General features: G+C 40.2%; 1 long non-coding RNA gene across 2 annotated transcripts; it reads left to right on the forward strand.

The window, feature by feature from the left end:
• The first annotated feature begins 9357 nt into the window (after positions 1 to 9357).
• On the forward strand, positions 9358 to 14761 carry LOC131721871 (uncharacterized). Of its 2 annotated transcripts, none has more exons than XR_009319947.1 (4): positions 9358 to 9841; positions 11408 to 11529; positions 12373 to 12574; positions 14188 to 14761. It is a non-coding gene; the product is annotated as an uncharacterized LOC131721871 (long non-coding RNA). The 2 variants fall into 2 exon arrangements; XR_009319948.1 differs by having other exon boundaries at positions 12502 to 12574.
• Positions 14762 to 15079: the final 318 nt, after the last annotated feature.

Consider the following 15079-nt stretch of genomic DNA (forward strand, 5'->3'; position numbering starts at 1 on the left):
TGTTGACTCTCATTATATTCATTAATTTCAGTGTGGTGATAGCAAGGGGGGGGGGGGTGATATTAATAGGCGTGATTGTACCAGGAAAATAATAAATAATAAGATGGCAGTTAGAGTTGTGTACTTTATAAAACACATTTAAATGACAGTCCCATGGAAGTCCCTCCTGGTTGCTGCAGCTCCTGTGGTGCAGGCATTGTTTTTTAATGTTGTCGCAGTATAGATCAGTGCATGACTGCATTCAATTAGGATCTGTGTATTTCCCATTACCGCAGTGATATACTGTAATGGTTTTTTAATTTCGGTTTAATAACGATAATTAAGCAAAGGTCAACCTGCAATTAAGGCTTCTTTGCTGTTAACAAGCTGTTCATTTCTACTGGGAGTTCCTTTTGTAATTGTGATGAATCAAGCTGATCTCTATCCAAGATTCTCAGCACTTATAGAGACAACACCCTCTGGACACTTTATTAGGGAACATCCAGGTTTGAATTGACCCCTCCCACCATTCGCATGTTAGCCAGACCGGGTGGACATGAACATTGCTGCTGATCAAGACCATTGTCTGGGATTCTCATCATGAAAAGGACTTCAGTCATCTTTCTTGGCCAGCACACAAACCTTTGATTGAGTATGTCTGGGATGAACTTGAATGCCTACCTCATTGTCCCAGTTGCAGGTGCCGAGACACTTTCAGACTAGTGGAGTCAATGCCAGGCGGACTCGAGACCATGATTGTGGGGGCCGAACCAACCCTAATATTATCAGTTATGGTATTACACCTTTCATGCAAACCCTAAACCTTATCCTAACCTTAAAGAAGTCATAACCATGGACGTTACACAAAGCTCACAGATCGCTGCAATGTTTCACCTTTGTGTATAATTACTTTTTATACCTGTACCTCTGATATTTCCCTGATAGTATTTGACAGCCTCCTAATTGAGGCTAACAAAGTCCTAACTCCAATAGGGTTGCTCTGGGTCTGTTTGCCTGCTGTCAATGGAAACAAACAGGACTGAATCAAAATCACTTTCAGCTTGATTTCAAATCCATTTCAATTGGCACCCTGTCTGCCCCAGTTAGGATTGTGGGCTGGAAAAACTCAATCTCTCCACACTGGTTGTGGAAGTTCCCTAATGAGGGTCCAGTGCTAAGGACATGAGAGGCAGGTTTTGAATCCCTGACTGCAGATAAAAAAACACATCTGTTGGCTGAAAAGGAGGGCTGTGAATGTACTGTCCTGGAAATTGCAGGTTGGTGAATTCAGTTGTAAGTAGGAATGTTACAAAAATGTGCCGGTGATCTTTGAGTTTTGTGTAATATCCGGTTGTAGATTGGATTGTAGGCTGCAGATGGAACCGGCTGCAGCCCCAGTTTGATACTGGGAACGAGATGAGTTATATTGACTGGTTTCATGCTGCATATGGAAACGTGGCAGAAGTCAAGAGAAACAGCTAGAAGCTGTGGAAATGAGAGGGTCTGGGAATGAGAGGCTCCTGATTACCCCTCCCCCTTACCCACAACCCATGTCTTTGAAACAATGCCCACTGTGGTTTTCTGTAACAACACAAGTGATGTTCCTTCAGTAAATAAGGATAGCTGCTCACTTCAAAGGACATCCTGCCATTGCTTAACTGCAGCTGCATGTGAAAGAAAATTGGGGGAATTATGGTTTATAATTTCATTGTGTTGGATAAAAGCAGGGGGCACCTTCATTCAATTATTTATTTAAATATTAATAGATTTCAAAACACACACTGGATGACCACATGCATGCCATTGTTTCAGGCATACCAAAAACATATGCAGTTTTTTTAAGGGTCTTTTTTATGCTAGAAGTCAACAACAAACAGATGTGGATTTAATAATATTCAACATAATAAGCATCTTCAAAATGGAGCGCTTTGGATCTCTGCAGGATGCTGATAGTCACCCGATATGTGAATTAACACACCGCTCATGATAAAATATACAGTTCTAATCCTACCTGACTGAACAGCCTTCCTCATTGAATTCAAAGTGTCAGGTATCTTTGGTTAGGTTTTACTGTACTCCTTTTGCAATCACTCTGGGTTTTGCTGCTCCAGTATCGAGCGATTATCATTTTCTCTATATCTATTAACTGGCTTTGAGCGTGTCTGGGGAACTGACAGCCCCACTTACAGCTCTAGCCAAAGGTTTTGCATCACCTAGGATTTTAGGATTGAGAATTTAGATATTTTATTTAACATCATGTTAAATAAAAGATCAGCAGTGTGGAGTAGTGGTTAGAGCTCTGGACTCTTGACTGGAGGGTTGTGTGTTCAATCCCAGGTGGGGGACACTGCTGCTGTACCCTTGAGCAAGGTACTTTACCTAGATTGCTCCTGTAAAAACCCAACTGTATAAATGGTTAATTGTATGTAAAAATAATGTGATATCTTGTAACAATTGTAAGTCACCCTGGATAAGGGTGTCTGCTAAGAAATAAATAATAATATCACAAAAGTACTGGAAGCCATTACAGTATTTCATGTTAGATTTCAAAACGTCATATTTTCCATTTTTGGCAGTGTTCCATTTAAGTATATGGAAAACTACAAAGCGGTGTGCAATTCAATATGTTAACGTAACATTATTCAGCAGGTTTCATTTGACTTTATGAAGGAAAATGAGTTCATTCTATAGGGTGATGCAACACTTTTGGCCAAGCTGTCCACTCTGTCTATATAAATGTAGCGTAGGTGGGGCTGGCATAGTGCAAAGATCACATAGTCACATGGTTTGAATGGAATGAGGAAGGCTGTTCTGTGCTGGCACTTAGGATTCTCCAAACAAGCTAAAAAATTGATCAAGACAGATCTCAAGAAACGTGCGAAGAATACTGGAGATAATGGAACCAGTTAGAATGATTGCAAACAGCTGAAAATAGCAAGGGGAATGGAAAAAAGCAAATGACGTCTGACTCGACTGTTTGGGTTGATTACAGTGCATCCTTGGCTGGTGCTCTCGTTTTGAAGTTTAGAAGCTCTGCCTCATTATAAAAACATCTTTGTATGGCAGGCTTTAACGTAGCAGCTACTGGAGGGAGTGGAGCCGAGCCGAGTAATAAAAGTTAATGCTTGGCGGGAAGCTGGTTTAAATGAAAAAACAACCCCCAGCCAACAGCGCTAAGTACTTACGAAGCCGTAAATCTTACAAAATACTAACGCTCATCTGTGCCCTGCTGCTGTGCTGAATAACCAGAAACACAGAACACATGCCAGTTCTGAGCAGGAAAGCATTTTCATGTCCTGACTTGAAAGCAGTGAGCCTGAAAATAAGCAATAGGCGCGCGGTTTGGAATGGAAATAAAATAAAAAATAAATAAATAAATAAATGCATTGTATTTTCGCTCGAAGTTTTGATTTCACTGACAGTTCTGCTCAAAAGCTTTTTTTGATTCAGCGGGGACATTAGCCTCCTGACACAGGCTTGTGTCCTGACTCCATTTGAATCTCATTTCCCCATCTCTTATTTACCGGACCCCCTCCTGGTGTTTACAGATCATTGGGTTGGTGTCTGATGCGTAAATAATAACCTCTCTCACTGAACTTCTTTACCTATTAATTGGAAATATCTTGTGCTTCCAATTTACCATAATTGGCTGCACTCCTGTTTTGGGCAACAACATACCCGATGCATGCCAGGGGAATTTTTAAAGCCCCTTAGCGAAAAGTCGCACTGCCAAGTTATCAATCATATTGTCCACACGCATGCACTGATTCTGCATGTTAATGCATGTGGAAATGGATGGCAATCAGATAAGGATATGGGTTTGAGCAGATTGCTTGAAAGTAGAACCCTGCTCTACTCCGCTGAAACCACATAGCAGATGCTAAATTAGATGCTAGCAGTTCCAATTTATTTCTGAGGTGCGCCCAGTTTAAAAGCCCCAAGAGTGTTAAAGTTTTATAAGGGACTGGCCACCAATCTCATTCCATGTGTGACCTGAGCCAGCTTGAGCACGGGCCCACGCTGTCCTCCAGAGAGGATGAAGGCAGAAGAGGCTGGCGAGTGAGCTGCTGCACTGCTCAAGAAGGCTTGCTGCTGTCCTTGGGTCTGTCCTGTTCTAAAATCAGGTCCCTAGTCCTTTTCATTCAAGCAGTTTCTTAAAGCAGAAGTGTCTCTGGTTCCAGTGTTTCTGTCTGTTATTAATTGTATGATGTTTAATCCTGTGCCAGTGCCACCCAAGTGGAGAGAGATGATATCATCCCATTGTAGGACTCTCAGAGTACATTACACAATAGCACAGAGGATTTCTGGGAACAAGCTGAATATTTTTTCCAAAGGATAATCTTAGATAGACCTCTTATGTATCACAGCCAGAACTTTTTCATAGTAAATAATAAAAACTATGAAAACTGTATTGCAATTATTTAATGACAATTCTGCATGGTATCTTTATCACAGTTTGTTTTGTGAGGGGTCGCTTATAAACGTTTCCCATAGTAAAGTGTAGTAAGTGTAATAAAGCATAGCAAACGCATGGTAAAGCCCAGAGGGGTATTGTAAGAATATTAAATAAACACAGCACACCATTACATATTACGATAAATACATTGGATAACAGGGATGGAAATAAGGCTCCCATTGCATAGCACTTTGACCCATTCCTGGTTTTCATAAGAGTTTAACAAGACACACCTGAGCTTGTTATCTATACACTGTGGCAAATCAAGCTTGTATTAAAACTTGGAATGGGTGAAACTGCTATGCAATAGGAGCCTTATTTCCATCACTGTATAACCATGGGCAAAGAATAGCATGGTAAATTACTGTGCAAATGTGTTGTGGTAAATGTTTATAAGTGGTGTCCTACAATTACAGATTCATCTTATTTTGCTAACTATTATCATCAAAAACTGTGTGTTTGGTGTTGGAATGAGGATTCCTGAATGAGTGAGTAAAGTAAACATGTATGACAAGTACAAAGACAAGCATGTTTACACCTGAATCTAACAAATCACTTTCTGTATATCAAGCTTCGCATCTGCTTAGCAACACACTGTAATCTGGAACAGTGCCCAGTCATTCTCTCGCTGCGTTTACAATAAAGGGCCCTATTCAAACATCTTTATATTGTTTATAAGCAGTCTCAGTGTTTTGTAAAATGAGAATAAACTAATAAACCCTCTCTGAAACAATTGAAAAAGGTTTCCTGAAGAGCAAGCATGATTTGTTTCATTTGAATCCTGTCTGAATGCAGGGCTCATGCAGGCGCCTGTGCTGTGTGCCTGCAGCTATACTAACTTCAAGAAATTGGGAAAGCCACATTTCCCTGTTTTTCTAAGCGATTACAAGGCTCTCTGTTTATTTTGCAATCTTTTATTCTTTAATAAAGGATGACTACTGAGGTCTCCGAGTGGTGTGGGGTGTGCAGGGTCAGTCACGCAGTCAGAGGAGCGCAGGTTCCTGGCTGTGTAGTATTTGATATTTGCTGGGGATTCCCTTTGGAGCATTGGTTAACCCTGCAGGTGTCCTTTGTCCTCTGATGGCCAACAGCCTGCAGTGATCCACCTGAGTATAAAGAAGTGATTGGAGGATGCCACTGACCTTCAACTCTCTGCAGTGGGGATCGCTGCGGCCAGGCTCTGCACCTTTAACACAAAAGACGTTTAACTAACTGAGATTTATTTTTCATACAACCGCTGGTCTTATCATAAAACCGTATTTAAGTTACGGATGAAATCACTTGTCTCCCTTGAGATGGAATGACCCTGAAGGTAGCTTTTTTCTTTCAGCTCCATAAACTCTAAAAATAACTCCGGCATCTGGGTCTATTCTCATTCTCTCTCTCTCCCTCTCTCTCTCTCTCTCTCTGCGTTTCTGTCTTGTCGACAATAACATTCAACACACTTTCTAATCATCGGATCGCATTAGCACCTTGGATCACTTCCAGGAAAATAGATCCAGCCCAGATCAGTGGTGTCAGACTCTGTCTGTGTGCTTAACACTGACAAATGGGGGAATTAAAAATCCAAATGGGACAGAGTGTTGGCCCTTAGGTAAATGAGATAGCAGGCGAGAGGGTGTGTTTGTGTGTCTGCGTGTTTTCAGTGTGTTGCTGTCACGGGTGTGCGAGTGTTGTTTGTGTGCAACTCTTTGAATAATTCCTTTTACAAAGAACTTAAATACATAGCTTTTCTTTATTGCTATTAAAATGATTATTAGTATAGTTTAACCATCTCTGTGCTACAGATCCAGTTTTCAGATATTCACAGTAATTGAACTTGTCCGCCCGATGATAATGCACACATCCACCTGCCAGGGTTGTGCATGAATGGCTTGAAGAACATGACAGAGACTGCAGTCGTGTTCCAGGGCCTCCACAATCCACTCATCTCAATCCAATCGAGCATGTTTGGGATGATCTTGAACAAGACCTGAAGGAACACCTTCCACAGCCTACTGATCTGTCTGTTCTGAATGTGAAATATCTTTCAGCAAACACTGATACACACAGACACACACACACTGTTGCACACAGACACACACACTGTTACACACAGACACACACACACACTCTTGCACACAGACACACACACACTGTTACACGCAGACACACACAAATACATACACTGTTACACACAGACACACACACACTGTTACACACAGACACACACACATACACACACACACACTGTTACACACAGACGCACACACACATACACACACACACACACTGTTACACACAGACACACAGCCACATCTCTGTCAGTTTTCAGCAGATTAAATCTCTAGACTAAACCAGCGTAAATGCAGCACAGGTATTGAGCCCCACAAATTGGGTCGAGCTGACAATGATACTCATTACTTAGTTGCCTCTGGCAGTTGTCCCTCTGGTAGCTACTGAGCGTGGCCCTGCAGTCAACGCTGCCTAATCTAATGGTGTAACAATTGTGCCTGAACCTGAGCCGTGGAGAGGCAGACTAATGCAATCTGTGTGAGCTCCTGGAATGACAATGTAATTCGATTGTTCTGCCCTGGATCACACCACCCTGACCGACACTCCTCGCAATTAAACTGCACCATACTGGGTGGCTTTAACCCTTGAGTTGCACCTTTGGGGAATGTAATCAAACTGGACTGTCAACAAATATTAAAAAAAAGAATGAAAACCATTTTGACTGGAAATCTTTTTGAATGCCTTGGATGATGTGGGATCTCTTAATGGTCTCATTAAGAAGAATGTGCTTCTTTTCAATCAGACATGGGGAATGCCGCTGGGTACAGCAGATCACATAGGCAAAAGACAAAAGTGGAAAAATAACATCTAAAAAAAGATGAGAGGACATGGAAGAGTTGTAGATATCTTCAGTGGGAAGTGCTTTCTGGTATAGTGGAGTTATTTTGTTATAATATTCGAATATCTGTTATAAGGTTTAAATAAAGTGGAAACCACAGAAGGCCAAACTGTTGATGGATGTAATAAACAAACACAGCCAGGATTTATATTTAGAGTAAAATTGAACCTGATTAAACATTAATTTTCTGTTACCATACAGTGCATATATTACCTCTGAGGAATAAACACATCTGTACTGTCAGCAAACACTGAGTCCTAACCAGGCTACACTGTGGGTGGATGTAATAAACAAAGCCACAGGGAATTTTATTTAGTGAATAACTGAACATGATTGAACATGGATCTTCAGTTAAGAAGTACACAAACAGCTGGCTTCATAGGACTCAATTAGCACTAATCTCTAGTAACTTGCTGTGATTTTCAGTCACTAGTTTATGGTGCTGTTCTGAGTGGTTCTGCTGGGTCCTGTTGCTCCCGTATCGAGGCATCGTCATTTTTCTCTACTTGGCTTTGAACGGCCTTCGTCATTCCATTCAAATCATGTGACAGTATGACCTCACAGCTCTGTCAACCCCACTTCCTCTCTCTCTACACACGGGATGAGGAAGCTGATCAATCCTGGCACTTAGGGTTCTCCAGACAAGCTCAAAGTGGCTCAAAGTGTGGAGTAGTGGTTAGGGCTCTGGACTCTTGACCGGAGGGTTGTGGGTTCAATCCCCAGTGGGGGACACTGCTGCTGTACCCTTGAGCAAGGTACTTTATCTAGATTGCTCCAGTAAAAAAAAAACCCAACTGTATAAATGGGTAATTGTATGTAAAATAATGTGATATCTGTATAATGTGAAATAATGTATAATGTGATATCTTGTAACAATTGTAAGTCGCCCTGGATAAGGGTGTCTGCTAAGAAATAAATAATAATAATAATAATCAAAGGCAGAGATACAGAAAATATATCATGTATTGGAGCAACATAAGCCAGAACCACTCAGAATTATTACAAACATCATCGCATAGCAAGGGAAATATACTGAGCATGTGCCTGTCACTCAGCAGCGAATGCACGCACCCACATGGCAGATGGCTACCCTGTCACAAGCATTAATACCCTGTCTCTTTCTAAACAAGGGATTTAGGGGAGCTCCCTAATAAAAGCTGAATCTCAAAACAATAATTGTGTGAATATAGTCTGTGTTACAGCTGTATATAATGAAATTTAAAACAGGATTTATTCATCCGACTTTTTTCATATCCGTCCTTACTCTGATCCCAGCGCAGTCAGATATGCGACAGAGTGTATTGTATGGCTGCATTCTATGTGACTGTAGTGCTCCTCATGCCACTAGGGGGAAGCATGTCTTTATAATCTTTATAGTGACAGCTATTTTGCACAGGTGATGTGAGTTTGCCCCGATGTCTTTCGAGGTGGGTTTAATCACAGCGCATTTACAGAGCATGGAGAAAAAAGTCAATTCTTACTCTTTATATTGTATTGCATGGACTGTATATACTGCATCACAGAAAGAAAAAAAACCCAAACCCTAACCCGTAACGGGACTTAAGAGGAATCAATATAAAACCCAAAAAACTTTTACAATAACTCATTAAAATATTAAATTAAATGACTTTCAGCATTTCCATCAGAACACTGCGAGGAACTGAAAGTAACGGCACTGAGTGGATAATAGTGTTGTTAAGACCTGCACCCGAAGAAAATACGATCTTTAAAATTGCGACAGCCTTAATTATTTAACAAAAATACATTCTAATTAGATGCGTGTGCTTCAGTTCTAGTTCAAATTTAGCAGCATGAGAAATATGTGATACTCTTTGGAATTGATGAATACATATCCATTAGACTAGTTACCTGTTTAATTTTTTCTGGGACCAGCTCATCTTTATCATAACTCCGCAGCCCCGACTATGAGCCGTTTTGAACCGTGTTAAAGTTGGTTTGAAATGTGATATTCATTCAATGTTCGCAACCCTACCTTTCTCATAAAACTCTATAGCATAATCTAAAATAAGAGCTGCACGGAATTCCTGCCTTGTGTGTCCTCAAAGACACCCTCCGGTCAAAGGTGAATCTGCTGCATCCGGGACTTCACCTGCTTTGCGTGTATGCATGAATTCTCTTTAATTGTGTTGGATTTTCAGTAAAGCACTCAGACTTGGAGCCAGCTTTTAATTATATGCGTTTGACAGTGAAAGCTGGATGATGCCTTCCCTCAGTATGCGTCTCTTATTGTAATGCTCTTTCTAAACATAACATACATGCCATGTTTAGAACTACATATGTTGTTAATCCTGCAATGTTGGGGACTCATCATCACCTAATCCTCTCTTCTGTAATCCGCTCGGAACTGCCGGAGCGGCTGGACATCCTTTCACAATTAGAATCCGCTTAAAACTAAAGGCAATGTAAATGATGCACAGCTGAAGCAAGGATTCACAAGGTTGTGAAAATATTCACAAGTGTGCCAGCTTCACATTCAAGTTGTTTTGAGAAAGGTAATGGTTGCGTATCCGATGAATATCGAACTTCAAACCAACTTTAGCACGGTCCATTTAAAGCGCTTGTGAATAATCTTTTTATAGAGCACCGTTTATCTGCTTAGCGAAGCTCGATGAAACCTTTTCCTCCTTTCAATTTTACTTGTATTGTTTTTTAGACAGTCATAACAGAGACAGAGGATACGGGCACCAGTTTTATAGACGGAACATAACCAGACATAATATTGTGAGCGGCTGCGCTGTCACCCACGCGTTATTGCACATATATATGTTTCATGTGTAACCGCGTCAAATAATCAATCCGGCTGCTTGCTTTAGCGCTTCAAACACGTCACGTGATTCGGGACGAAGCACCGCAGCCCCCCCCCCCCCCCCCCCCCCCCCCCCCTCTCTAGCTGAACACAGAGTCAAAGCTTCGTTTGATTGAAAAGCTGTGTGCTTGCTATTGTTTCAGACGCGGTAGTGTTTATGCTGTCTAACAGTTGCCAGTTCATTGTGTGAATTATAAAGCAATGGTGAGGCTTGGCAGTGGTGTATACTGGTCAGAGCTGCTGGTTTGCTGGTTCTCAACTGGTTCAGGAAACTTGATGCGGACTGAGAAGCCGGTTAAATTGATCTAAGACCAAATAGGTCCATTTAAAATCCTTTTCAAGTTCTAGTTTCCTGTGTGCTCACCTGAGTGAATCTATTTGCTGTAAACCATGTGGGGGTAATATATTGGGAGTATCATATTACAGGGATACAGTATATGGGGGTCTCTATGTCTGTACATTCCACAGACTGTACATTTTAATATACCATGATACAAACACCTCATTTGCTTATCTTATTAAATGTACATACCACTCCCCCAGTTTTCATTGCAATGTCTTATTCTATATGGCATATTCTGTACATAGCCCTCACCCTCTTTCTCTCTAGCTGTGAATTTACAGACATGTTCCTTTTTAATTCTGGACTAATGGTAAAAATTAAGAATTGTTATTGTGAGTTATGTCATTGAAATGTAATTAAGTTTCAAAGGGTTTTTAATATATAATAAATGCTATCTTATATATAATTTTATAATTGTTATTGTGAGTTATGTCATTGAAATGCAATTAAGTTTCAAAGGGTTTTTAATATATAATAAATGCTATCTTATATATTTTTTATAATTGTTATTGTGAGTTATGTCATTGAAATGTAATTAATTTTCAATGGGTTTTTAATATATAATAAATGTTATCTTATATATTTTTTTATTTATATAACCATTGAGGAAGGCACTAACCAAAAACGTTTGTAACTTGATTTAGTTTCTCATATTTTCACCTTAAGAATTCTGATTGAAGATACAGGTGTTAATATAATAGATCAGATTCTTTTTTGATGTTATTTGCCGTTCATACCTCTGTCAACAGGGGGCGCTGCAGTTGTCGGTTTACATAACGTCAGTGGAGGACTGGCAGGACAAGTGAACTGCAGGCTTATATTTGAACAAGCCTGACTGGAAATGATTTACCCTGCAGATCCCTGCAGGAGACCTGGTGTAATTGGTCTCATAAAATCTTCAACCCCCAGGGGAGGCTGTCTGCTGAAATAGGACCTGGTGTGTAGAGAGCGCTGCCCCCTGAGCTGGTGCTAGGAACAGGCCCTCCAGCGATCCAGGACTGGGGTCTGAGGGGTCTAAAGCAATACTCAAAGTAAGCAGTGCTAACAAAGTACTTCCCGTAAATCTCATTTACTATGTAATGCCATCATTTTGTAGGTCACACGTTTTTCTATATGAAAAATGCACGCATTATGCTAAAGGTCTCTCTTTAATGGTAATTGTTTTTTTAACATTGGGAAATGACATTGGCAACACATCACAGGAAAATAAGTAATTTGTACTCTAAGGCGAGCCCATGTGTTTAGCTTCTGGGAGTTTGAGATCACTTATTTTGAATGTTAGAACTTTAACATGGCAATGTGTGTATATGCTAATAAGCAATAAGACAATGCATTTTAAAACCTTGCTCTTTTAAACTATAATTCTAGTGCTGTTGATAATGGATGCCGAGCCTTTGTTAGCATTGTTTAACAGAGCCTCGGCAGAGAGTTCACTGCCCCGTCACGCTCTGTTATTGAAGAGAAGGGAGTTGTATTTACTGTCCATGCACAGCGAGGGGTCTGACACAGAATCTGAACCAGGCAGCACAACACTGGAGTAGACCTTGTGAGTGACACTGGGGCAGAGCTGGGGAGTGTGGGTGTGAGAGAGTGACAGAACACACGCTAGGAACGGTAGTTACTGCTGCAGAGTAGATGTCTAATTACATCTGTTATCAGTGACTCCTCTCTCCATTCATTTACTTTGGAGGTTAACATCATCGTGACATCAGCTCAATTGCAGCCCAGTTTGAGTGAATTGCATTGTGATTAAGAAGCTGGCTTTCAAAGCTTGGCAAAGGCAAAGGGTCAATGACATGGGAATGTTTCCTACAAGTGATGATGAAAAATGAAATATTTACCATGGAAGATGTTTTTATCTTTAATGGATCTAGGGTGTTTTGACCATTGCCACATTCATAATTTGGTCATGTGACAATTCACCTGGAGAGTGAAATTTCCCCCACCCCTTGCCTGTCATAAACCAACCGGATGCTTCCCCTGTTGACTGACATGCTTTACAGCCAGTAGCGTGCTTTAAAGACACTGCGGAGGTGACCTAGGACGTGAAACAGTAACAGACTTCCTGAGAGTAAGGTAAGCAATCTGAGAACTTTCTTTAACTCAAGGTAATGTGTATTCCTTTCAAAAGGAGCACATTTGAAGCCTATATAGTTCATTTAAATGCATATCGGGTAAGTTTTATTTAATTATATTGTGAGCGAGATGCAAGTTAACAACAGAAGTTTTTTTCTGAATAGGAGATATGATTTGACTCATCAAAACAGAAAAAAAATCCTGAGTTAAGACTGGATAATTAAATATGTGTTAGTTGAGTACTGCCTGTGTGTTTCCCATTAGTGCCACCTGTCAGTAGATAATGAATATTATAGGGTTGCCACAGCACAGCTCTGCAACAATATAGTGAATGCATTTATGCATGTACCTTATGAATGTTTAATAACCGTATACCATTAATCTGTATGTCATTTGAAAGGTTGGATACAATTTTCATTTGTATTTCTTTCCCCCAGTCAAGGTTAAATATTTATCAATATTGAATCAAGTGACTCTCTCTCTCTCTCTCGCTCTCGCTCTCTCTCCTGATCCAGTCTGATTCTGCCTCTTCAGGAATGTTCTAAAAAAAATAGCATTGATCTGTGTCACTTCCTGCTACTACTTGCTGCAGTAATAAGCAGAGCAATGATAGTTTCCCCCTAAAAAAGAAAAATCTGATTTCTTCTAAATTTACTGAACATCCATATATGGGTCTGTTTTATTGCTAGAGATCATTACAATATTCCAATATAGATGTATATAATAAATATAACATACATGGAACATCTTTCATCTCCCCTATCACAAGAGAAAATGACTGAATCACTAATTCTGTCACTGTCACTGTTTTCTGACTATGAAATTCAACGAAAACAATATGACAGGCAGGATATAAACTGGACTGTGCGGCAGTCGGAGACAGAGAAAATCTTTGATAACTATACGGTAAAAACATTTTCAAAAACTTATGCTGTATCAGCTATATTTAAACAAAATATATCAATCAATATTTATTTACATATGCTGTATCAGCTATATTTAAACAAAATATATAAAGTTGTGTGAGTTGCCTCACTTATTATTTTGACTGACTCACATATTAAATAGGTAGTGCAGACTCAGCCATAGTGGAAAAATAAATGTCCCTCGGGAAGACTGGAGCTTTGGGCATTATAGCCCCCGGTTGGTAACAATAGTCTTCCCTCAGGGCAATAATTCTCTCTCTCCAGTCCATATTTACTATATATATATATATATAATATTTATTTATAAGGACCTGTACCTAATAGCGGGTTGGGTCCCTGTTTGCCCAGATCAACAGGGCATCGACTCCACAAGGTGCTGGAAGGTGTCTCCGGGGAATCCATTCAGTCATTGATATTTCACACAACTGGTCCAGAGAGGCAAGCAGATAACCGTGATGACGAGTCACTCAAGTTCATTCCAGACATGCTCAGTTGAATTGAGATCTGGGGATTGTGGTGGCAATGGAAGCCATGCTTCTCAAAGCATTCAATTCTGGCACAGCGGAGTGGTTGCATTATTGTGTTGAATGTAGCCATCACCATCAGGGTACACGTGCAACATTTTTGGGTGAACTTGATCTGCAATGATGCTTCGGTAAAATGTACTGCATTTGTTGTGCCTTTCAGAGTAATCAAGGGGAAAGAACCTGGCCCACACCAAGGCGATGCCAAATCCAATCCAGTAGACAAGCTCCAATAAAGTGGCCAGTGCATTGAAGCAAAGAGGTGAAGAATAATACGTTTCCCCACTTCAGCCTGGAGATTAAAACCAGTTGGAACTCTAACTAGATCCCTTTGCCCCAGTGAAGATCATGTTCTGGGTTTGAGATTAAATGTCATGTTTTACATATTTTTGTTTTCATAAAACAAGGTAAATGGGGGGAAAAAAGAAATGTAAACTCAGATGAAGAAATAGTATCTGCCACTGGGGTGGAAAAATCAATACTGTGTTTTTCTTTAGCACTGAAGCTGTTCAGGGCCACTGTGCTAACTAACTGGATCTTCACATTTATTAGAACTGCAACTGCAAAGGCAAACTACTGCAATAATGTAACAGTGTAGAGCGAGTGTAAGAATTGTTATGGGGGATGTTTGAGGTATTGGTTCAGAGATGTTTGGCTTGCCATGCCTGTGTGATTGACTCAGAGATTGTTTAGCTAAGATGGGAGAGAGCGTGAGTAAAGAAAATGGGGACTGTTCTTGTTGTTCAGTTATGTGTACAGATCTGATTTAAATGAACCAGCAACGTGTTTCAAGTACCAAACAGCCTTGTTGGGTTCTTTATTAAACAGCCACATGCAACGCTGGCTACACTGGCAAGAAACTACTCAGAAGCCCAATCTAACCACTGCATCTAAATTCTGAAAATGTGCAGAAAATGGGGTTCTATATATTCTTATAGCGTACACACAATATGAGGCTAAAAAGATGACATTCGAACCACTGTTATACATTATTGAATGTTTCTATAACTCTAGAAAGATTGTAGCTGTGATGTAATTTAATTAATCATATAAAG

Source organism: Acipenser ruthenus, chromosome 49 (genome assembly GCF_902713425.1).
Source record: "Acipenser ruthenus chromosome 49, fAciRut3.2 maternal haplotype, whole genome shotgun sequence".
Classification (NCBI taxonomy): Eukaryota; Metazoa; Chordata; class Actinopteri; order Acipenseriformes; family Acipenseridae; genus Acipenser; species Acipenser ruthenus.